Source organism: Podarcis pityusensis (assembly GCF_964106645.2).
Source record: "Podarcis pityusensis genome assembly, chromosome: 4".
Taxonomy (NCBI): Eukaryota; Metazoa; Chordata; class Lepidosauria; order Squamata; family Lacertidae; genus Podarcis; species Podarcis pityusensis.
Genome location: NC_138027.1, coordinates 29,273,713 through 29,296,965, shown reverse-complemented (window position 1 = coordinate 29,296,965; position 23,253 = coordinate 29,273,713). Strand labels below are relative to the sequence as shown.

The 23,253-nt window shown below is 43.7% G+C and overlaps 1 protein-coding gene across 3 annotated transcripts in view; it reads left to right on the top strand.

Annotated features, from left to right (window-relative positions):
• The first annotated feature begins 7,141 nt into the window (after positions 1 to 7,141).
• SMAD9 (SMAD family member 9) overlaps positions 7,142 to 23,253 on the top strand; it is a 34,076-nt gene continuing 17,964 nt past the window's right edge. The window contains exon 1 of one of the 3 annotated variants that reach the window (XM_081004158.1): positions 7,142 to 7,261. The gene's annotated coding sequence lies outside the window, so the exon portion shown is untranslated. Of the gene's footprint in view, positions 7,262 to 7,284; positions 7,398 to 23,253 lie in introns of those variants that run through there. The other 2 variants (XM_081004160.1, XM_081004159.1) reach the window with 2 other exon arrangements.

Genomic DNA, 23,253 nt, shown 5'->3' with positions numbered 1-23,253 from the left:
ATAAATTCGATTTCTGCTCCAAATGCTGGCACACATTCACTTAATGTAGGCAGTGACATAGCATAGATAGGGCCACAGTGGCAGTTGCCCTAGGTGCAAAATTCTTAGGGGTGGGAAATTTCAAAAGGAAAAAGAAAAGTAGTAATAATAAATAAATAAGAGCATGCCCTCCCCCTCACATAGAAAATCTCCCAGTGTTTGCATGGGCGGTTTTGGATGACGGACAGCTGCTAGGGCGCATTCTGCACAGGCTTTAGAAAGATACCCTTTCCCAACCAATCTCCCGTCCCACTCTCCACCATGCTGGACGCTCATGGGGTGCCACAGCTGCCACTCAGGTAGCTCACTGAGCTATTGCTCCTTCATTCCAGTCTATCGGCAGGCAGTGCCATGGATATTTGTCTTGCCCGGGTTCTGGCAACCCACGCTACACCACTGAATATATGGCATGGAAGAGTGAGGCTGGTTCTCACAACACAATAAGCCAAACTGGCAGGGGTCTTTCCATCCCTGACCCTTTTTGCTCTTGGCCATGTTGAGCTAAGTCAGGAGTTGTCCTAACATGTCATCCAGGCAGGAACCTTGGCTATAGTTTGTGTTGAGCGAGGAGATCTTAATCTCAAGCTCCCATTTGGATGGCATGCTAAGCCAAACCTTGGCACAGAAATGAAAAGGATTGAGGAAGAACAAAGCAGCTGAGGGCTCCTCTCTGGGGGCCTGCATGTTTACTCCGTTCCAGGAAGCCATACTTTGACTTACCACGTCATGTGAAAATGCTCTCCCTCTCTCTGTGGGAGAGGGTTTTTTAAATAATAGTTTTTATTTGCTTTTCTATTATATCTCGTTGTCAACGCATACTATGTTACAATCATACATAAAATAATAAGAAAATGATAGCATAGATATAAAGCAAAAACAAATGATAATAATAATATTTCAATATTCCTCCAAAATTATTTAAATCCTGTGGGAGAGGGTTACAAATGTGAACACCTTTGTCAAGGGAGGTTAATCAAGGAAATGTTTGCTGAGTCATTTCCACTGGGCCTTGGCAAGCATGGAGACATCTCAAGCACAGTTAAGCATGTCAGCTAAATCACTAAGTGCCAAACCCTGGCATTCTCTCAGTTTGCCATTTCTGCAAGCCAAAAAGAAGGACCGCTCTTTTAAAAAAAATTTTTTTTAAGAATCTCCATTTATTTGAGTCTCTTCTGGAAATGGCAGGAACAAGTCCAGCTTAACACTTAAATTAAAAAAACAAATACAATTTCAAAAGTCTTGAAACCAGTTAGACATTTCCCCGGCTTCTGTTAATGCTTTGGCCAAGAGATTCTCACAAGATTGTCAAAAGTGAGGTTCATTAGGAATTGACTACTCTGCAGCTTTCCACACTCTAAGCTGCCCAGTGTTGCCTCTAAGGCTTTGCACTTGGTCAACTGTACTTCCAACTACTTCAGCTACTCATTTAAGGCATTTTTATCTCAACATCCCTCCAAAGATCTCAGAGCAGAATACATGTTGGTCTCCCTCCTATTTAATCATCAGCTGGCCTCCTCAGTGGTGACACTTGCAAGGATGCCTTTATCACAGAAGCTTGCCTATCGCCTTGTTTATGACCATTTCAGGCCACGTGAATGTGTATGTGTGTGTTGTAAAGCAGAGGACTAAGCTGCAGTTTTCCAGATATTGCTGGACTACAACTCTCTGAGCACTGGCCATGCTGGATGAGGTTGATGGGAGTTGGAGTCTAACAACATCTGGAGAACCACATGTTTCTCATCCATATTTTAAACCACTTATCACGTGTTGCGATTTTGGTTTTATTCTTCTCTCTTCTGGAAACATGGACTGCATGTTGCTTTGTTGTTTTAATTGTAATTTCTCATCATTTATGTTTGTGAGCACCCAGAGAACAATGTGATTTAGTGGCTTTATAGAAATATAGTTAAGAATGAATGAATGAATGAACGAATGAACGAAGAGGGAGGGAGGGAGGAAGGTTGCCTTGTGCAGTAGTTTAACAGAAAGTTACTGGACAGAAGTTGGAAGCAACTGTGTGGAAACCCTATCATTTGTGCACAGTTCCAAGTGTAGGTTGGAGGTTCATGAAACTTAAATCAAAGACCATAAATGTATTCTCAAGGGTTCTTCAACTACACCACCATCATACCTGACCATTGGCCATGTTGATAGCAGCTGATGAAAGTTGTAGTCCAAAACATTTGAAGGCCACCAGGTTGGAGGAGACTGATGCAGTCCTATAGAATGGGAGGGACGGCCTCTGGCAACAACCTCCCAGCCACCCTGGGTCCTGTACCACCTGAGGGAAGGTGATGTGGCAGCCCACCATTTGCCTGCTTAGGAACTCGCTGCCCCAAGGTAAAAGGGAAATTTTAAATAAAATTATAAGACTACCCTTATAATCCCCAGTAAAAGGTAAAGGTAAAGGGACCCCTTACCATTAGGTCCAGTCGTGGCTGACTCTGGGGTTGCAGCACTCATCTCGCTTTATTGCCCGAGGGAGCCGGCGTACAGCTTCCGGGTCATGTGGCCAGCATGACTAAGCCATTTCTGGCGAACCAGAGCAGCGCACGGAAACACCGTTTACCTTCCCGCCGGAGCGGTACCTATTTATCTACTTGCACTTTGACATGCTTTCGAACTGCTAGGTTGACAGGAGCAGGGACCGAGCAACAGGAGCTCACCCCGTCGCAGGGATTCGAACCACTGACCTTCTGATCGGCAAGTCCTAGGCTCTGTAGTTTAACCCACAGTGCCACCCGCGTCCCATAATCCCCAGTAGGGATGATTTACTTGGGAAGAGTTGGCATCAGCTGGCATTCTGCATCCTGGTCTCACCGAATCTCATTTTCAGAAAGGCTAGGAAGGCTAATTTGTTTAATGTTTATGGAAAATATAAACAGTTGAGTCCTGTTAATTTCTTGCCTATTGCTGAGAAAATCTGGCATTGGGTTTGTTCTCCCTCCACTGTTGTGGGTTTTTCTATATACAATTCACATAGCTGTCACTTCCCTGGTTTATTATTCCTTTGCTTCTTTTAATTTCTTTCATACAACATGTCATCTCATGCAGACACTTGCTAACCAAGGTGTTTATTTAATGTTTATGTATTCTAAATATTTAAGAATAAAAATCATTTCCAGACATTTTCCTGCCAGTATTTTCAGAGGCCAACCTAACAATACTTGTCTGTCTGATCCCAGAGTTTTGTGTTTCAAGTTCCTTGTTTCAACAGCGACGGGGATCTATGGATCCCTCCCTCCACTCAAGAGAGCTTCATTGGAGTTGAAGGGTGAAAAGTCCATCAGCTCTATCTGCATTTCCAGTGCTATAAATCTGTCTCTGGAATAACCAAGTTTGTCTTCATTCTGCATTCTGATAAGATGTCATTACAGGAGTTATTTTAATCAAATTTTCAGTTATTGCATTAGCGCATACTTACATGGGGCTTCTCTCATCTAGCATATGGTGCTTAAAGTCTTGTGGCGAGGAAGAGGATGGAAAACATTTGATTTTTTAATTATTATTTTTTGCTTTAAAAAATGGAACCTCCAGCCAGACAATAAAAAATTCTGGAAGCTTCAGCCAGTTCAAAACTATAAAATCCATTGCCTGTCTAACTTGGGTCAACATAAGCACATCAACACCAATTAAAAACTGAAGCCCCAATTATTTTATGATTTTATTATAAAAATGTTTAAATTGTTATATTGGGGACGACTTTTCCTATTTTATAGAGGGCAGTTTCCAATTTGAAGGACTCTCAGATGTTGGTCCTCTTTTGAAGAGCTGTCTGGTACAAGTATGGTTTTAAATTGAAGAACCGTAGAAGCGAGAGCGGAGCCTTGACATTTTCAGTCGCCTGCTAGTCTAAAACCGTGTACCTCTTGCCATGTACTCAGGTTCCACAATAGATACCAATTTTGTAGTTTCTTGAGCAATACTGTTTGGTGCATTTCCCCTCAAACCATCTTTCACCTAGTTTGAAAATGTGAGCTACTGTTAAGCTGAGGTGTGTACCTTTGAGAGAACAGCTGCATACTGTGAGTGAAACCCGGTGCTTTAATGTTACCCAGTTTCATTGGACTCAACCTAGCTCAGGCACTTTAAATACAAGATGTACAAATATAATATTGTACAGCTTTCATTTCATTTATTTTCATGGTGCTTGAGGAGGAAGAGTGCCCGGTAAATTCTGCCCATTGGTTTTATTTTCCCAAAGCAGGGTGGACTTCTGAGTCACAAGGCGTTGGGTGTGTGATGGAAGATTTAGAAGTCAGGGGAGGAGTCAAAGTTGGTCTCTTACGACTCTTGGCAGAAATGAGCAAATGTACCAGTACTCTTGCATAATATTGCTTTTAATAAACTGACACCTCATTGCTGCGAAGGGTTTCCTGTGAGATGTGTTATGATGTGGATTAGCCTTCCAGGGCAAATGACATGGCTTGCAACATTTGAAAAGCAGAGATTATTCATTAAACCAGAGGTCTCCAATCTTTTGGCATTGGTGAACATATTTGCAAACCGGAGAAACTATTGTGGTCACCACAAGCAGAGTACAAACCTAGCACACACCGCAAAATATTATATTGGCTACAACAGAATGCTTATTTCATGCCTACTTTCAGAAGTGGAAAGGCGGAACAGGGAGAACACACTGCAGACATCAGGGAAGGCATCTGCAGGTGCATGCATGCCCATAGATGCCACATTGATGTTCCCTGCATTGAACAATATACTCTAGGGTACAATCTGGTATTTGATAGGACCTAGACTTGGTGACCTAGTTACGACTCTATTGTATCTTGTTCCTCCACAATATGCCCAGAATCCATGTCATAGCTGTCAACGTTTCCCTTTTTTTAAGGGAAATTCCCTTATTCCGAATAGGATTCCTCGCAAGAAAAGGGAAAAGTTGACAGCTATGATCCATGTAGTGATCTGAATAATACTTTGGGGTAAAAGAGAAGACTCTATCAAGCTGTCCACCTATCCACATCTACTTGCCTCTAACAATAATGCTGAGAAAATGACCTGCATATATTGTTGACCAGAGAGCAAATAAAACTGTCTATAATCTGGCAAACATCGGGGATGTGCAACAGGCAGCAAGTTGGCCACTTCTTTGGATTAAATTAAGAGTGGTTGTGTAGGCCACATTCCCACAAGTTAATTCATCAGGGGCCACATACTAGCAATGGGTGGGTACAGAGCTGTAAGTGAGCAGGGCGAAAACCAGATGTGATTGTGGCTACTGTTACTCCTTTTAATTTATATGTCATGGGCCCTGAGGGCTGGGGTTGGCTGTGCAAGGAAAGAGGAGTTGCCAACACAGATGAACCCGGGAAGGGATCCAGTGGTCTGAGAAAGTCTCCTGTTCTGATCCTTAGACTGGGCAAGCGACCTAACACTTCTCCAGGAAGGCTGAACCAGTCCTGTCTGTTCATGCCTGGATTGGCATCTATGTGACCTGAGTAATGGAGGAGGCATTACTGCCCTCTCAGAGGAAGATGGGACAGGCAAGGTAACAGGCTCCCCTGGAGGGGCAGGAGTAGACATGATTTCTGACAACAGTGGAGGTGGTGGCATGATAGTACCAAATCATGCCCCTCTCGTTAAGTCAAGGTGCCTTGTACCCTAAGGCCACTCAAATTATTTGGGTGCTTGAGGCAGGCAATCCCAAAAGTGTCTCTTCCCATTCCTGGCAGTAAAATATTAAATATTAAACACATTAAAATAATGTTAAATACATATAAACACTTGTGCGTGTGCATAGATAGATACATAGATGATGATAGATAGATAGATAGATAGATAGAGAGATAGATGTCCAGATACTATAGTGTCCAGAAGTAATAGTACCACTCTATTCTGCCCATGGACTGCAAGAAGATCAAACCTATCCATTCTGAAGGAAATCAGCCCTGAGTGCTCACTGGAAGGACAGATCCTGAAGCTGAGGCTCCAGTACTTTGGCCACCTCATGGGAAGAGAAGACTCCCTGGAAAAGACCCTGATGTTGGGAAAGATTGAGGGCACAAGGAGAAGGAGACGACAGAGGACGAGAAGGTTGGACAGTGTTCTTGAAGCTACAAACATGAGTTTGACCAAGCTGCGGGAGGCAGTGGAAGACAGGAGTGTCTGGCGTGCTCTGGTCCATGGGGTCACGAAGAGTCAGACACAACTAAACAACAACAAAAATTCTGCCTTAGTCAGACCACACTTGGAATACTGTGTCCAGTTATAGGCACCACAATTTAAGAAGGATGTTGACAAGTCGGAACGTGGGCATAGGAGGGCAACCAAGATGATGAAGGGTCTGGAAGCCAAGCCTTATGAGGAGGACCTGGGTATGTTTAGCCTAGAAAAGAGGAGAGTGAGAGGAGATATAATAACCATCTTCAAATATCTCAAAGGCTGTCATATAAAAGATGGACTGAGCTTGTATTCTCCTGCCCTGGAGAGTAGAGCCCAAATGACTGCTTCAAGTTACAAGAAAGGAGATTCCAACTAAACCAGGAAAAACGTTCTGACAGTAAGAGCTGTTCAACAGAGGGACGGTCTCCCTTGGGAGGTTGTGGACTCTTCTTCCTTGGAGGTTTCTAAGCACAGCTTGGATAGCTACCTGTGTAGATGAGATTCCTGCATTGCAGGGAGTTGGACTAGATGCCTCATGGGGTCCCTTCCAACTCTATAATAAATATCTCATAACTTCCAGTCCTTTCAGTTGCCCAAACCCAGTTGCCTGAGGCGGCAGCCATACTCTCTGCCTAATGGTAGAGCTGGGAAGGACTTTAGGGTTAGTGACTGAAGGACTTTAGGGTTAGTGACTGCATGGCACAGGCGGTGGCAGGAGGGGAGCCGCCCGGGGAGAGGCAGGGGCCACCCAAACAAAAGCGAAAGCACTCGTTTTGCTCCTCAGGGTCAGCCAAGCAGCCAGGAGGACCTGCCTCCTCCCTCCTCGCGCTGCCACCCCTCCCTTCCCCTCCCCCCCGTCCCTTCTCCCGCCATCGCGGGCCAGCCAGACTCTGCCAGCAGCCAGAGAGAGCGAGAGCGAGAGAGAGAGAGAGAGAGAAGGGATTCCTGGCCGGGTTCCAGGTCGGCGCACTAATACAAGCTGCGAGGCTCCCGCCTGACTGACGCCGGCGGAGGCTGCCTGCTCGCTCGCTGCTGCTGCTGCTGCTGCTTTCGCGCTGGCCCCTGCCGCCGCCGGGTTACTGCCGCCGCGTCCCTTTGCATGGTGAGTACTCTTGAGGTGTTTTTTTTTTTTCTTTTAAGCGAGAGCAACTCGCTCCAGAGAAGTTAGGGCACCAGCAGCCGCCAGCAGGGAGACGGCGGGCTAGGGAGAAAAGGAGAGGCGTTCACCCCACGGGCAGGTAAGAAACTTAGGCTTTCCTTCCCCTGCCCTGCCAGAAACACAAAACTGGCAGGAGTTGGCATCGCCACCCGCAGACTTTCTCCCCACCCCCGCCCGGGGTTTTCTTTTTTTGATTTCCTTCCCTTTCTTTTTTTGGCTCCTCGTCTGAGCTCTGCTCTCCCGACTTTTTGCTGTCTGCAACCTCCCTCAGATGAGCTGCTCCTTGCAAGCTTTTCATGTTTCTTTTTTGCATTGCACTTCATTTCATTGGAGGCGGGAGCTGCATCCTGCCTAACCTCGCCTCAGCAGAAGGTGCTAAGCCCTGAACCAGCCGCTCGAGGGGACTTGCGATGATGCGTGTATGTGTGTATGCGCGCGCGCGAGAACACACACACAGTACCTCTCATTTGATCATGCCGGACGAGACCCGTCTATCTTGTGCCTATAATGCATGCATAAAATACATGGAGAGATGCTTAGGCTGCCATCCTGTGCCCGCTTTATTGGGAGTAATCCCGCTGACCTCGGTGGCCCATACTTCTGAGTAGACATGCCTAGGATCGGCACGCATGGTTAGCCTGCTCTCTCCCGTGGCGGGCTTCAACCCTGCGCGCACCTACTCGAGAGTAAGTCGCAGTGAGCGCAGCGGGAGCCGGTCTGCCGGGCGTTCCCCGGGGTAACCCCCGCTATCAACAGAAGGGCGCGCGAAGCCGTCGCGATTGCTTCGCTCTGGAACCGGAATCACCAACAAAACAGTGTAGTGTAAACTGACCGCGCGGTGACATCGCCCTCGTCTATTATTAACCTGCTGCCACTGCTCCTTGTTGGCATCGTTATAGAAGCTCACACTCTTTGTGCCAGTAAAGGGAATGTGCTAAGGACGAATCTCTCTCTCTCTCCGCCGGATTAATTCTGTTTTATCTTCCCCTCCCGCTCCCTCCCTCCCTCCCTCCCCACTCCGCTACTTTTTTAAGTTTACAACGTGAGGTCCTTGCAGAAGGCAGCGAAAAGGCGGTTTGGGAGGAGAGACTAGAGACAGGAGACAAACTGACGCCGGCATTGTGATGGGAAGGAGGGTCGCCAGGCGAAACGTTTTCACGGCTGGTTAAACGCTGTCAAGCCTTCCTCAGTCTCTTTTATTTTGATTCCTTTCTCTCCTCAGCGAATCAAAAGTGAATCCGGTTCATTTTTTAACTTCTTACGTGTTTTTAATAATAAAAATAAAAACAATCTTTTAATTTCTTACGTTATGGATACATTTTGTTTACCAAAATGTATCCGCACAGTCTCATCATCAGAAATAAAGGAGCACTTTAAAGACTACCCCCCAACATCTTTAAAAATGGAATAGATTTATTGTGCCATAAGCATAATACTTCCAACCTGCTTGGCCCCAGTTTGAGGTTAAGATTTGCAGTATGATCTCATGCGTTTCTACTCAGAAGTAAGCTTCACTGGGATTTCTCCCCGGTAGGTGTGTCCAACAGTGCATAGTTAAAACTATGGAACTCACTTCCAAAGGGGACTGACAGCCACCAACCTAGATGGCTTTAAAAGAGAATTGGACAAAGAGAGCACTAGGGAAGATGTCTAGCCATGATGGCTGTGCTCTGCCTACACAGCTGGGAGGCACTAATGCTGGAAACCACGGTAGGAGAGAGTGGTCTTGTGCTCAAATACTGTTTGCGGACAGACATCTGGTTGGCCACTGTGAGAACAGGATGCTGGACTAGATGGGCTTGATCCAGCAGGCTCTTCTTAATGTTCTTACATCGCAGCCTGACCAGGTTACCCACCTAGAATTTGTCGCCATCTAAAGGGATGTGGGTGGTGCTGTAGGTTAAACCACAGAGCCTAGGACTTGCCGATCAGAAGGTCGGAGGTTCGAATCCCCGCGACGGGGTGAGCTCCCGTTGCTCGGTCCCTGCTCCTGCCAACCTAGCAGTTCGAAAGCACGTCAAAGTGCAAGTACATATGAATGTTAGAAGGATGCTGGAACGAAGCTATATGGCTTTAGCAGAAATGTTATAAAGAATTAAGTAAAAATAGATTGTTAATGCACCAAAGTGGAAAATTTAAGGTTAGAGTGTCTTAAGTCAAATTTTAGAACGAAAATTGAGAAAGATGGAAAGGACTTGCTGAAATAGGTAATTGAACTAGAATACAAAAAAGGGAGGTGTGAGGAGGCCGATGAAACAAGTATATGAAAGGTAAAGATATGGAAAGGCTAGATGTGTTTTTAAATGTTTGTGTTCTGTTTTTTCGTTGTTTTATTGTATTGGTTTTTTTTGGATGTATTGTAAGGTATTGTTTTGTTTTGTTTAATTCTTTATTGTTCTCTTTTTCTGTAACTTGTAAACTCTTAATAAATATCTTAAAAAAAAAACAAAAAAACAACAACAACAAAGTGCAAGTACATAAATAGGTACCGCTCCAGCAGGAAGGTAGACGATGTTTCCGTGCGCTGCTCTGGTTTGCCAGAAGTGGCTTAGTCATGCTGGCCATATGACCTGGGAGCTGTACGCCGGCTCCCTCAGCAAAACAAGCGAGATGAGCGCCGCAACCCCAGAGACGTCCGCGACTGGACCTAATGGTCAGGGGTCCCTTTAACCTTTAAATGGAATTTTGGGACAAAGTGTAAAACATAAGTTATTAAAATTAAATGGTCATGTCCAAGCCAAAGCCTTACAAAGAATAAGCCACTGGCAGCCATTGATGGATGAAACCCAAAATTGGTATTGTCCTGAAGTTGGAGAGAAGGTGAATTGCAGGTGCCGTGGTGCTTTTTAAAAAATATCCAACTTTATTCCTGTTACTGATATGCGTGGAAGTGACGAATTTGTAGTTACTAAGTGTTTTCAGGCTTGTTCCCAGCGCTAAACGTTCCATTTCATAGTTAATAACTTCCCCCTTTCTACGAATAGAGAAGTAATACATGCGTAATCAAATGCTCATATTCTAAAGGGCAAAATCGTATTCTAAGGTGGGGTAGCATGCCCTCAGGGAATGGATTTTCTCATAGTCTGGAAATGATATGCAGGTTTCTTGGAATGTAATCAGGTTTGTGACTGTCCAGGAAGGACACTGCAGATAAGAGAGAGAGATGTCACAGTGAAGTCTGTAAATACATGCTTTTAAAAGGCAGTCTTTAGGGATAAGCAGCTATTGTCTTCTGCAATGCAATCTAAAGGTACTGCAGTAAGATTATTTTAAGAGCAGTATATCCCAGAGCAATGGGTAGAACAATGGTCACCATTCAGATTATCTTTATAGTCCACCCACACAGAGCTCTTCTTTCTGATTTGATAATTGCCTCAGCTGCTGCCAAAGCTGCTGCTGTTGGGCTGATTTGTGTTTGACCTTTAAAATGAACATGCCTTCAACTGAATGTCTTAGTATGTTGTGTCTTCTTACACTGCAATCCTGCACACGGTTTCCTGAGAATGAGCCCCACTGAAAACAATGGGACTAATTCTGAGAATGCAGATATAGCATTGTTCTGTTCCATAAGTTATACGAGAGAACATTGGGTTAATTGGCTGTGGAAAATACACTTAATTTCAAATACTAGAGATAAAGTTCAGATATACTTTTTGTCATTGTTGGGTACTAATCCGTGCGCTTGAACAGTTCACATTAACTTTAATGGAGCCCATGTGGAAAACAGTTCATTATAGATTCCCAGTGGATTGTTCCCAATTTGATATCCTTCAGATGTCGTTGGACTACTTCTCCCATCAGTCTCAACCAGCCTTTGAGTCCAGCAAAATCTGGAGGTCACCACACTGGTCACTCCTCTAAGAGACTTCCTTGTATTGCTACATGGGGTTCAAAGCAGCCTGCAAATTACCCCCGCCTCTTGAATTACTGAACAATTAACAGGGCATCCAATCATATTTTATTTTGGGACACAGACTACGTTGGTTGTACTGACAGTTCTGTAGTGTGGGCCATAGATTGTTCATTGGTAACACTGGTAATCTTCTCCCCTTTTTAAGCCAAAATGGGGGTGTGAACTTTAAAGATGCAATATTTAAAGACTTTTGCCTTGAGCTGGGACAACGTAATGCTGAGAAAAGCTGTGGAAACATACTGCGAACTTGCGGTTCATGACTAAGTTGTGTGGTGAGGACCACACTGTGGTTAGTTCTCTTATTATGTGATGTTTCAGCTTCAGGGAAGGCAGGAGAAGGATGCACTTACTCTGCTGATGACTCAACTGAATGGAGCTTTTCCAAGCTCTGCATCGCTGGCAGGATGATTTCTTATTACATGCAGCTGCTCTGGTCCTGGTCTTTCTCACACCTCCCCGAAAGTGGAGGTGTGTTCCTTGGGTGAAGGAACTGGCACTTGGGCACACCTGGGAGTTAGGTGTTAAGCCAAATCTGAGTTGGGAGTAAACATGATGATAAGCAGAGGAGAGGGAAGGTAGACTTGCACTTCCTGTTTCACACGCTTGCCTACCTAATTCAAAATACATTGTGCATTTCCCTGCAGCAGGAATATGTCCTTACTTTACTAGGAAAGAGATACAAGATAAAGAAATTTGTTCAGGCTCCCACTCTTCCACTGCCCCTTTTTAATTGTGTCTGAAATAATTCTCAGTTTGTACCAAACTTACTTATTACATTGAAAAAAACCTGCCATTCTAGGTGCTCAAAGCAGCATGTATCTTATCATCATTTTGTCCTGGTAAGTTAGGTCCATGATTGCCCAGTAAGCTTCATGGCTGTATAGAGACTTGAATGTGGGGCTCCACAGCTCTAGTCCAACACACAGGCATGACTTATGCCCCACTGGCTGCCAGGACTTGGCTGTGCTCCTTGCAGAAGTCTTCACTTTCAATTTGGAAGCCTGAACCCTTGGAAAGATATAAAAATGCCATTGTCCCCAGAGATTCAGTGTCTCCCAATTTGATTCCAGTGCCTTTTATTCCAGTGCCCTAACTATTAACTACACGCTGCTTTTATGTCCAAATATAATGCATGACTGAAACAAGTTTGCTAAGGTTCAGGGAGGACAATTTAATAACAAAATAAAGTACAGTTTCCTTCTTGTTTGCTAGTCGAGAGGGGGCTGAGATGTTTCTTTCCTTATCTGTATCTCAGAGGTAGCCCAACCTCTTTCCTTTTGTTCCTAAAATTAATGATTCCATGCTATCTCTTCGAAAGCCCTCTTTGCTAAATCAGTTCAGGCAGACCATCTCCTCCTCAAATACATCTTGGCCCTTGGCTGGAAGGGAGCTAGACACTGCTATCAGTCCTTCATTTGCACCCTGATTGCTATCTGGGGTTAGTATCCAGTCTCTGGTGAGCTCCATGAGAAGTGGATGTGTGATAGAAGAGATGAAAGGAGAAGGGTGTGCTTAGGTTTGTTGCTCCAGCCTGATCAAATCATGCTTTGGAGGAGAAGAATGTAGCATCTGAATGTAGTCTGATTCAGGCACAACTCTAAAGTATGGTTCAATGTTGCATGCATGCACCCTGGGCTTCTGGCCTCTCCTCCCAGCTTCTGGAGTTGTTGCAGTGATCAGAAGCTTTGCTTCCATTTCAGTCACTGACAGCTTATTGCTGCCTGTAAACCTGAAGCTGTGCTTAATCTTATGTATTGCTATTATTTATTTGTCACTTATACATACAGTGGTACCTTGGTTTACGAACTTAATCTGTTCCGGAAGTCCAAGACATGCTTTCCCATAGCAGTGGGGGACTCAATTTACAAATGGAACACACTCGACAGGAAGCGAAACATATTCTGCTTCCAAGGCAACGTTCACAAACCAAAACACCTACTTATGGGTTTGCAGCGTTCTTAATCCAAGTTGTTCATAAACTAATCTGTTCTTAAACCAAGGTACAGTACCACTGTACAGTGTCTCAAAATGACCATGGTGTAGGACAGAGGTTGTCAACCTGGTGCCCTTCAGATGTTGCGGACTACAATTCACAGCCAGCATGGCAATAATAGTCAGGGATTACAGGAGTTGTAGCTGTTCACAAGCTTTTGGGGAGTGCTATGTTTTTGGCTAACTCTGGTTTAGGGAAACAAGCCAACTTCATAAACCATGGCTTGAGGATAGCTTCTTTTACTAAAGCACCCTAAAGACTAGCAACATTTTGTCTGGGTTCAGGCATAATTATAAACAGCTGTTAGTTAAAAACAGAGGTGAAGGTTTCCTAACTCCTCCTCATTGCCCACTAAACTCTGGCAGCATCAATCACCTGTTTTTCCACCTCTCTTGATGGGGAGCTTTAATTCAGCCTCTGCACCCAAGCAGATTGCCAACGCAGGTGGATGTGACAGCACAGGCACCTGTCCAGCAGGGAGGGGAAGTTTGTTGTGTATACCAATCCTGATTTGGAAACATATTTCCATGTCACTCTTTGTCATTTATTCTGATGGCCCTTACATAAGGATAACCCGGTTCTCCATTCAGGAAACAGGAAGCCCTAATACTGAGATATAGAAGTAACATTGCACGTTATTCATATTTGCAACCGTGTACTTAAATTAGTACATGGTTCCAGGGTTTTTGAATCCCAGTTAAATAATGCAGAGGGTTAAACTGAACCTATGCCCTGCAAGAAGATGTTGCTTATATTAATTAGATTTGAGATAGAATGACAGGAAGATGAAATAGAATTAATTGTTTTAGTGTAAGTTGGGGAGCTTCTTTCTTTTTCTCATTTTTAGATACCATCCAGCTACATGCTAATAAGCAATAATGTGTTGGAATAAATAGTTATATTGAGCAACAGAAATAGCATTTGTGTTTCAGACCTTTCACTTGGTTTGTGCATTGATTAGGGTTAGAGTTAAGTAAAAAAACAACAGCAGCAACTATAGAGTGAGGACTGCAATGAAAAGGAAAGAGAGTAGACAAGTGTCTTAACTATTTAGGACAGCCTTTCTCAAACTTGGGTCTCCAAATGTTGTTGGACTACAACTCCAAACATCCCTAGCTACCAGGACCAGTGGTCAGGGTTGATGGGAGTTGTAGTCCAATAAACAGCTGGGGACCCAAGTTTGAGAAAGGCTGACTTAGAACATATCACAGGCCAGATGTTCAAGAAAAGGAAGGTGCTAATAGGTGTTCTAGTCCAAAACACTGGCGATCATCTGGTTGGGGAAAATTTTATTGAAGGGTTATGGGTTTGTTCTCTCATGCCAAAAACTCATTGTCCTCTCATTTTGATATGAAAACAATTGTTAATGTTAATGTAGGCAAATGCTAGATTCCGTATTGTATTTTGCATTGAGCTGTCAAAGTGGTTCTTTGCATTCCTGTTATTTTTAGCTTTCCCTCCAGCTCATTCTGAGTATGTATTCTATACTACTTTGATGGAGGAGACCCACAGACAACAACATTGTATTTATAAACGGATGCATTATTTAGGTGTCACAGGAGACTTTGAGCCCCATCTCTCATTGGTTCATACGTCACAGTAAGCCATAGTTTCAAACTGTGGTTTACTGTGAAGAAGTAAAAGTTGCATGCTGTTCAGTTCTGGTGGGTAAGCTTGAGTTTGTTTGGAATTATAGCATACCATTACATTGAAAATGGCATGTTGAAATGCTCAGGACTTGCACAAAATCACATCATAGCACTTTAAAAAAAACAAAAAACTTATCTGTGGATTGTTCCAAATACACTTGTGCTGCTAGGCTTGACAGAGAAACCTTAGCAATGTTTCTCATGAAAATTACTAACGTAACTTTATTGCCTGTCATATATTCCCCCCTCTTCTTTTAAATATTCAGTTGTCAAGACATCACCAATATTCATTTTTTAATGCCTCTTTGTACAGGAACTTTGTTTGAATCCGCTCTGTAGCTGCTTTTGAAATTTGTCCATTTGCAATTTTGACCACTTTCACTTATTGCAAAGTATGTTAGTAGCCCAGAACTAAACATCTGAGCAGGCAAAACCTTATCTTGGGGAAAGGGAAGGAAATAACTGTTGCATACAGCTTCTTTTCAGATGCAAAGATCTGCAGTGCTTTTCTTTAGCTATAAATTATGCACAGGACATTATTTTCTTGCTGGATTTCATAGTGTCTGTCGTCTCCCAGCTGAAAGCCTCATGGTCATTAACTGGAAACGACATGCTATGCATCATTTTAAGCTGCACAGGTGGGCCTTGCCAGTGAACATGAGAGCTACCTGAAACATACATGGCCTCTCCCTCAAAAATGCTGCCATTTCAATGGCACAGTGACCCTGTTGCTGCTCGGTGGACAGATATTGCTTACGAAAACATGTGGAGTGATGTCTTTCGCTGTGATCATCCTCATCTTGTGTGATATTAAGGTGCCACATTACGGCTGGTCTGATGCAATGCAGTACTGGCTAGAAATAAATAATTCCTATTTATCTGTGTCGTATATTGTGGGCAGAAGGCAGCATTTTTCAGTAGTTCCATTTGCACTGGATAATTTCTCTCTGTGTTGCAGAAGACCCAATAGCTGCCAAGGTCCAGAAAGGCATGGAGTAGTTCCATCTTACTGTGGCCTCACATTGCATATATACACCAACTTTACTTAATGATATGCAGCACAATCCTTTTCAACTTAACCCCCCCCCCAAAAAAAAATACTTGCTTGGTCTAGTCTTCCCTGCAGCTGCTTCTAGCTTCTATTGAAGTCACTTACGTTTCTACATATAAGACTGGAAGATTGCACCTAAGGCCTTAGCCAACTTCATAGACTTAACAGGATTTTTGAGATTTGGACATCACTTAGGATTCTTTCTGCTCCTCTGTTATTAGATTCAGTGGACTGGTTGTGCGGAAGGCATGGAGGCCAACAGAAGGTGGCACCAGAGCCAGTTGCAGGCAAAGCCAACTAATTCTTGTTTTGTCCCCCATCCTGCTGAGTTCTACAAGAGCTGCAATGAGATTAAGGAGGAGGGAGCAGATAGACAGGGTTAGTCCTTGGACTGGCTCTAAGTAAGAAAGAAGAGGCTGGGGGTTAGCTGAGGGAAGAATGAGGTTAGCTGGGGCAGTGCTTCACGTGCTCTAATGGAGTAGCCTCTGCAGTTTAGAAACCTTGCTCCAGGAACTGTCTTCAGAACTTCTGTTGCTGGTGTCTAGGTGACTTCAGATCTAGTCTGTCCAGCTCATCCTCTTCCCTTTGTCCCTCTGGCACCTGCCTACTTGGTACTCTTATCTTCCTGTCCCTTAGAGCTTATAGTGTGGGTAGACTCCAACTCTCTTCAGCCCCAGCCAATATGACCAGTGGTCAGTTATGATGGGACATGGAGTCCCAACAGTAAGTGAGAGTCACAGGCTCCCCATTCCTGGCTTAAATTGCCTCTTTCTCGCGCTGTGCAACCTGAAACAACCATTTCTCCTATTATTTTACAAATTTATAAATAGATGTATGTAAGGAGAGCTGTTTCAAGAGGTAGAAGTTGCCAGAAAGACTGCCAGCTTTGCTTGGCCCAAAGGAGAATCTCCGCATGCTCTGGACTGTGTCAAGTCACTTGTTTTCTAGCAGTTCAAGCAGACAGGAATTGTTGTTGGGAGAAAAACAGCGTGACAATCACAGACTCTGAGAAGGATGCCAACTAAAACATGCTCAAATAGCTATTAACTAAAATATTTGTGGGCACCACAATGCTATGTTCTGAAAATACCTCTGCAAATGTAGAAACCGAAATATTATAGGAATACTGTTTTGTACGAGTAAACACTCACTAGCCTTGCTATGGCTTGATCTTTTGCAGTTACTATTGATGGATCACTAAGATGATTATCAGCTACCCCAAGAATGAGGAACTGAGGGCACACCAATGTTTTTAGATGAAAGTGTGGGGCTTGTTTTCTGCCTGAGAATGTTTGTGCCAGGAGATCTAAAAGATTAGTCAGAATTTGGCAAGAGGGAGAAAAAGTAGGTGCAAGTTTTTGGTGCTGTCTCATAGAAGCAGTCTTGCGGGGCTGTAGGGGTGCTTTCTGTTTGGGTTTAGAGACTGTTTTGGGATAGGCGCTACTGTCCAGTTTGTCTGCTTGTAATTATAACTGCAAACTCTTAGTGTTGTGAAACCAGTGGAGTTTTGTTGTGCCCCTGAGAAATGTGGGTGCACAATGTCAGCATTTACAACAAAGAAAATGTGTGATGGAACCATGCAGGGTGGATAGGGAGTCATTAGGTATTATGCTGGGTAGCAAAGTGTACAAGGATGATGAATGCATTGCCAATGCTCGTCCCCGCCCCCCCCCCCCCGTTCTCCCTTCCCATCCCTTTTCCTTTTGTGTCATGTCTTTCAAGTTGTAAGCCTGAGAACAGGAGGTGACTTATTACTGATATGTGCAAGCTCCTCCAGGAGTGGTTTAGTTGTTGTTGTTTTGGCTGAAGAGTGGAGTGAAAATGCTTTCAATAAATACACAAGTGTATAAGTGGTGTACTTGTTGGAGTGTGTGTGTGTGGAGATTTTGAAACTTTGATTTTTATTTTTTTAAAAGGCACAAGGTGTTCTCTTCTTTATGAGTGAGCTAATGGGTATTTTACAGGGCTAGTAACGTTTTATTTTTTTCCATTCTATCTGTATGGCTGTACAACAAGTGAGACTTTTAATACCAAGATAGAAAAAGGCTGCTGGATGATGTCACTGGTCTCAATGTCACCGAAAGTGCCAAATCAATCCACAGACTCGAGAGAGGCCTGTCTAGACAGATATATATGGGTAGATAATAAGAAAAAAGCCCACTGTTTCAGTTCTACTGCTAGAATCTAAAGGACTGCAATTTTGTTCAGCTCAAGAACTACAAAGATACTAGTCCCAGCCCATTATTCTATACTGTTGTGGGTTTGGTGAGGGGTAGTCAGTGTGTTGCCTGAGTCCCTTCTAATTCGTGAGTCCTGGATCCAGCATGGTTAAGAATCGAATGGAGGATTCCATTCTTCTGTGTGTGAGTTAATAGTCCTAAGGACCATCTTAGTATGACAAAATAAGTAGCACTGTGCCAGAGGGCAAATAGCAAATAGGTGGGCCCCTACCTCACCTGACTGGTAGTGAGAAAAACAAAAGCCAGAGTGTGTGTGAGTTGGGCACGAAGCAGGCAGCAACCAGAGAGGCAGACCCATGCTTGATTTCTCCTTTATTCCAAGGCTGTGAATACTGTATGGGAGAAGCAAGAACGTTTGTGGTGTAAATGCTGTGACCCTCTCTATCGTAGGCTCAGGTTGTAAGGTAAAGGTAAAGGGACCCCTGACCATTAGGTCCAGTCGTGACCGACTCTGGGGTTGCAGCGCTCATCTCGCTTTATTGGCCGAGGGAGCCGGCGTACAGCTTCCGGGTCATGTGGCCAGCATGACTAAACCGCTTCTGGCGAACCAGAGCAGCGCACGAAAACGCCGTTTACCTTCCCGCCGTAGCGGTACCTATTTATCTACTTGCACTTTGATGTGCTTTCGAACTGCTAGGTTGGCAGGAGCAGGGACCGAGCAACGGGAGCTCACCCCGTCACGGGGATTCAAACCGCCGACCATCTGATCGACAAGCCCTAGGCTTTGTGGTTTAACCCACAGCGCCACCCGCGTCCCTAGGCTCAGGTTGTACATATGTGTAAATAAACCATATAGACACCACAGTCTCCACTGTCTCTCATTCCAAGGAAACTGAACCCTGGATAAGCTCCTGGAGCCTGGAACAATACTATTCTATTCAATGCCTTTTTGGTGCAGCATTTATGTCATTGGCAGATGCACCGCACTGGAATCCAACATAGCTTTCTCAGTCTGTATGGCCTGCTTCCTGAAAGTTGTGCAAGGTTGTCCCAATGCACCAAGGCAGTCCAGAGGGAAAATGTTTGAGAACCACCGCTTTCAAGGATATGACTTCACAACTATGGACCTCAAGATTTGTTTTGCATTGTACAACTCGTATGCGCCAAGGCTTGAACTCTGTTCCTGCAGATTGCAGGGTCGTGTCACCTCTGTTAAGTTCAAAGGAACAGCAAGGCAAAACTGTTTGTTCTTCCAGGGACTTACATCATCTGTGAGAAAATAATCTCTGAAAGCACGTCAGTATCGAGTTTTGCTCAAACTATCTAATATCTTGTTGCTGTCATTTATTTCCCACTGGTGCTATTATGCAGATGGTGTATCTTGCTCCTTCGTGCTGACTCACTGTGGGCACACCATATCCTAGAATATGATAAGGGCCACTTGGCTAAGTCCGGCCCCCCCTCCCAGGTGTGGAGGATCAGTGTTGGTGACTGCCCTTGGTGGCCTTCAGTGTAATTCCAACCCTGGAATTATGCATTATGCTTGATGAGTATATGTCTTTGCATCACCCAAGCAGAAAGGAGGGCTAGGCCTTTTAAAATGGAGCAGCGAATCCAGAGGAACGCTCAGGCTAGGCTGCTGAGTAACGTTTTGTATTAAGCGCTTTAGAAAACCTGATGCTAGAATCTTCCCGAGACTGTGGCTGTACCACAAAGTGTTTCCATTTTTATTATTTATCATCACAGTTTGATCCCAACAGTGATCTTATATGAGGAATCTCATTTTATCCTTGCAGTAACACTGTGAGGGAAAGACAGGCCCTGAGAGACTTCCTGAACCTTTCTAGGGAATGTCATAGCCAGGAAGAGATTTATACATGGGATTCTCATATCAAAACAACAATAAACTACACTGACTCTCTCACTGCCAGTGGCATGGCTTTGAAAAATGTCTATTGATATCACTGCTGTCATTTCTGAGAGACTATTAATTCTGTTCATGCTTAGATGGGCCACTGCTGGTTTTTTGTTTTAGGTAATTAGTAAAAATCACTCCCTTTCATTTGCATCAAACAGCAAGCCTGCTTATTTTTAAAATATAATTATTTTTGTATAAATGCCTATGTCCTGGTCTTGGTCTTATCTCCCACCAGCAGTAACAGCATTGCGGAGTCATTCTGATGTCACAGGTAACTTATTTAATCTGACCGAAAGAGATAACAATGTTTATTTAAAGCCTTGTTTTAAATGGGAAGCAGAGGTGGGGGAACCACAAGACAGCACTCCGAAATGTTAGTTTTAAGATCTGGTGATTGCTTGGCTATAAAGTTACATTAACTTAATCAGGAAACAGATAAGAAGTCTAACAGTAAAAATGGCAGACATGTGTTTTGGTTGGACTTGGGCTTCACTGAGGTGAGTGGGGAACACTCCCAGGTACCTGTGTCTAGTATTGCACCCTCATGTTCATACAGATAGACAGACAGATTTGTTACTCTCCTTTTTGCACCATTGGTTTGCTCTTTAGCTCTGCCCAGTTAATAGCACAGCACCTCCTTCTTCCATCACAACATTTTTTTGAGTGTGAGTGAGATAAAGAAGTGAGGCTGATGGTTGGACTTCCTATCACCAAATTGTCCTGTCTGAACTATTAAGATGTGTGACTTAAATATCCACTGTTTAAAGAACTGCCTCCTCCCAAACCATCCTTCCCACTCCTGAAGGCAGGTGTGGAGAACCTTTGGCCCTCCAGATGTTGCCCTAGCTGGCATGGCCTATGTTCTGCCTCCTGGTCAGAACTGCTTTGAAAGAAAGGAATCAAGACAAGCTTTTAATTTGCTTGGTTAGGTTTTTAATAGCCTGAAGCTCAGCTTGGTTTTTAATTGGTTCCAGTTGGCCTTTTGCTGCTGCTTAATTTGTTTTTTATGAAATATTGTTTTGCTTTCAAACGATATAATCTTCCCTGAGCGCTGTAATTTTTTCTTAAATCTTTTTCAACTGCAGAATGGAAGGATATGCGTTTTCTCGAACAGATAAATAAATAATTGCGTGTGAAGGAATATTTCGGTGGAATGAAGACATGTTCGTGTTCCTACAGTGAGAGGAGTAGATTTATACAGGCAAATATAGAAATGCAGACAGATCGCAGCTCCAGAAATTGCTTTCAGGAGTCTTGCTTTCAGAGATGGCACAATAATCTGTGTACTTGTCACACCAAGCTTTGACGGCTGCAGTGCTTCAGCTGGTTTGAAATGCAGCCCCCCAAGCCCTCATGGGGCAGTTAGGTGGTTGTATCTTGGGACACCATTGTTGTACCAGCCACATTGTTTCCCACTCTGCTTCCATTCCCAACTTCATGGAATCATTTGCCCAACATGGGGCTCAGACTCACAACCCTGAGATTAAGAGTCTCATGCTCTACCGATTTGAAGTGGTGGCTCTAACATTTTAAAGCCTTTAAACAGCTTGGGTCCAAGTTACTCCAAGAACCTACTGCACCTGTACCCCTCTTGCCTACATATTAAAATCAACAGTGGAAACCCTTCTCATTTGTCCACCTGTGAGATCAGTGAAACTGGTGGGCATGAGGAAGAAGCTTTATCCATAGTAGCCATGTGGCTTTGAAGTCACTGCCAGCTGACCTTTGTAAAGCTTTTGGGCTTTAGGTTTTCGGAAATGGCTTTGGCCCACTTATATAAACTGGTGTTTTGATAACTGGTGCCATCGGGGCAGGACTTTGGATCTGCAGTCCAGGGCCTGCTCAGCAGAATGAGCAGAAGGCCTCCTAAATGCATCAAGGCTGCCCTACCACATTTTGAATTGCCATCTAAAGAGGGAGGCCACAATAATGCCATTTAGTCCAGAGTCTAAAATTATCTAAGTCTGCCTGCATGCTCCCTGTCAAGGGCATGTCATCAGTGTACGTCTACTATTCATACGGAGCAGTACAGAATTTTTATTCTTCTTCTCGATCAAGTGGTCATGTCATCATCAGAGTCTTTTTTCTCCCAGCCCGCAGGCATCTTTTTGCCCATTGTAAATTGGCAAGGCTGATAAAAGTACTAGTGCCTCCGTAAGATTTTCCTCCAAAGGCCAGCTACTAAGAATGGCTTGCATTGAAATCAGAACAGCCAAGAACACAAAGTGAAATTTTAAGAATGAAATGCTCCTTCAGCTTTAATAGTTCCTAAGAGAAATAGTATAGAATCCCTCTAGCTCTTTTTTAACAGTTGTGTCAACAAGTCATCAGAAATCTGTGCTAGTTATCACACAGTTGGGGGAGGGACTCCATCCCCCTTCTTGTCTGAGACCGAATGCCCCACCTTTTGTCAGGGCAATGACTATGATCATGTGTTTTTCTTCCTTGATGGCCCCTCTCAGCCAATCTCCTGAGAAAGCTGGCTTGATTTATCTGTTAGGCCTTGCTAAATCCATTGGTCAAACCAACACATTTACTAAATTCAGAAATTATGCGGAGAACCTGGCACCTAGGAATTTTAGGAGATTCTTGCCCCCTGCCAACCCATAACAATATTATAACTGCTGGGTGTGATGCACATGTAGGTCCAGCAGGACCCAGATTAACACTAATATAACCTTGGAATTCTCATTCCACCATAATAAAAACTGCCATTTTTTTACATGTTTATTCTCTGTTGCATGTATTGCATCGTAATACTCAGGAGTAGATCTGGGGAGGAGAGGGAGAAGTTCCATTGCAGAAGTGGAAGTCCTTGTGCAAATGAAATGGATTTGTTGGATTCAATCCTGTGGGCTTTTAGATATCTAAAGACGTGGTACTACTAGGTTAGCAACTTCACAGGCAGAACTATAGTGTTTCAAGATCCTTTCTTAGCTCTCCCTGCTTTTGTTTGTATGAGAAAAGACATTAACAATACCCAGTTTATAGTAATTTACATAGTGAGTAAAGTTTATTTTAAAGTGGCTGCAATCCTGTGCCTGTTGAATTTTGCTAGTGCTGAAGATTCTGGTTGTGATATATAGAAAGATGCTGTCTTTATTTATTTTACTCTAGTGAACAAAAAGCAGAAAAACAAACAGGCAAAATTGGTTCAGCTTCAAGGTGAGTTTTTAAAAAGAGAGATGAAAAAGGATCTGTATTATGTCTGACAGAACACTGTTCTTTTAT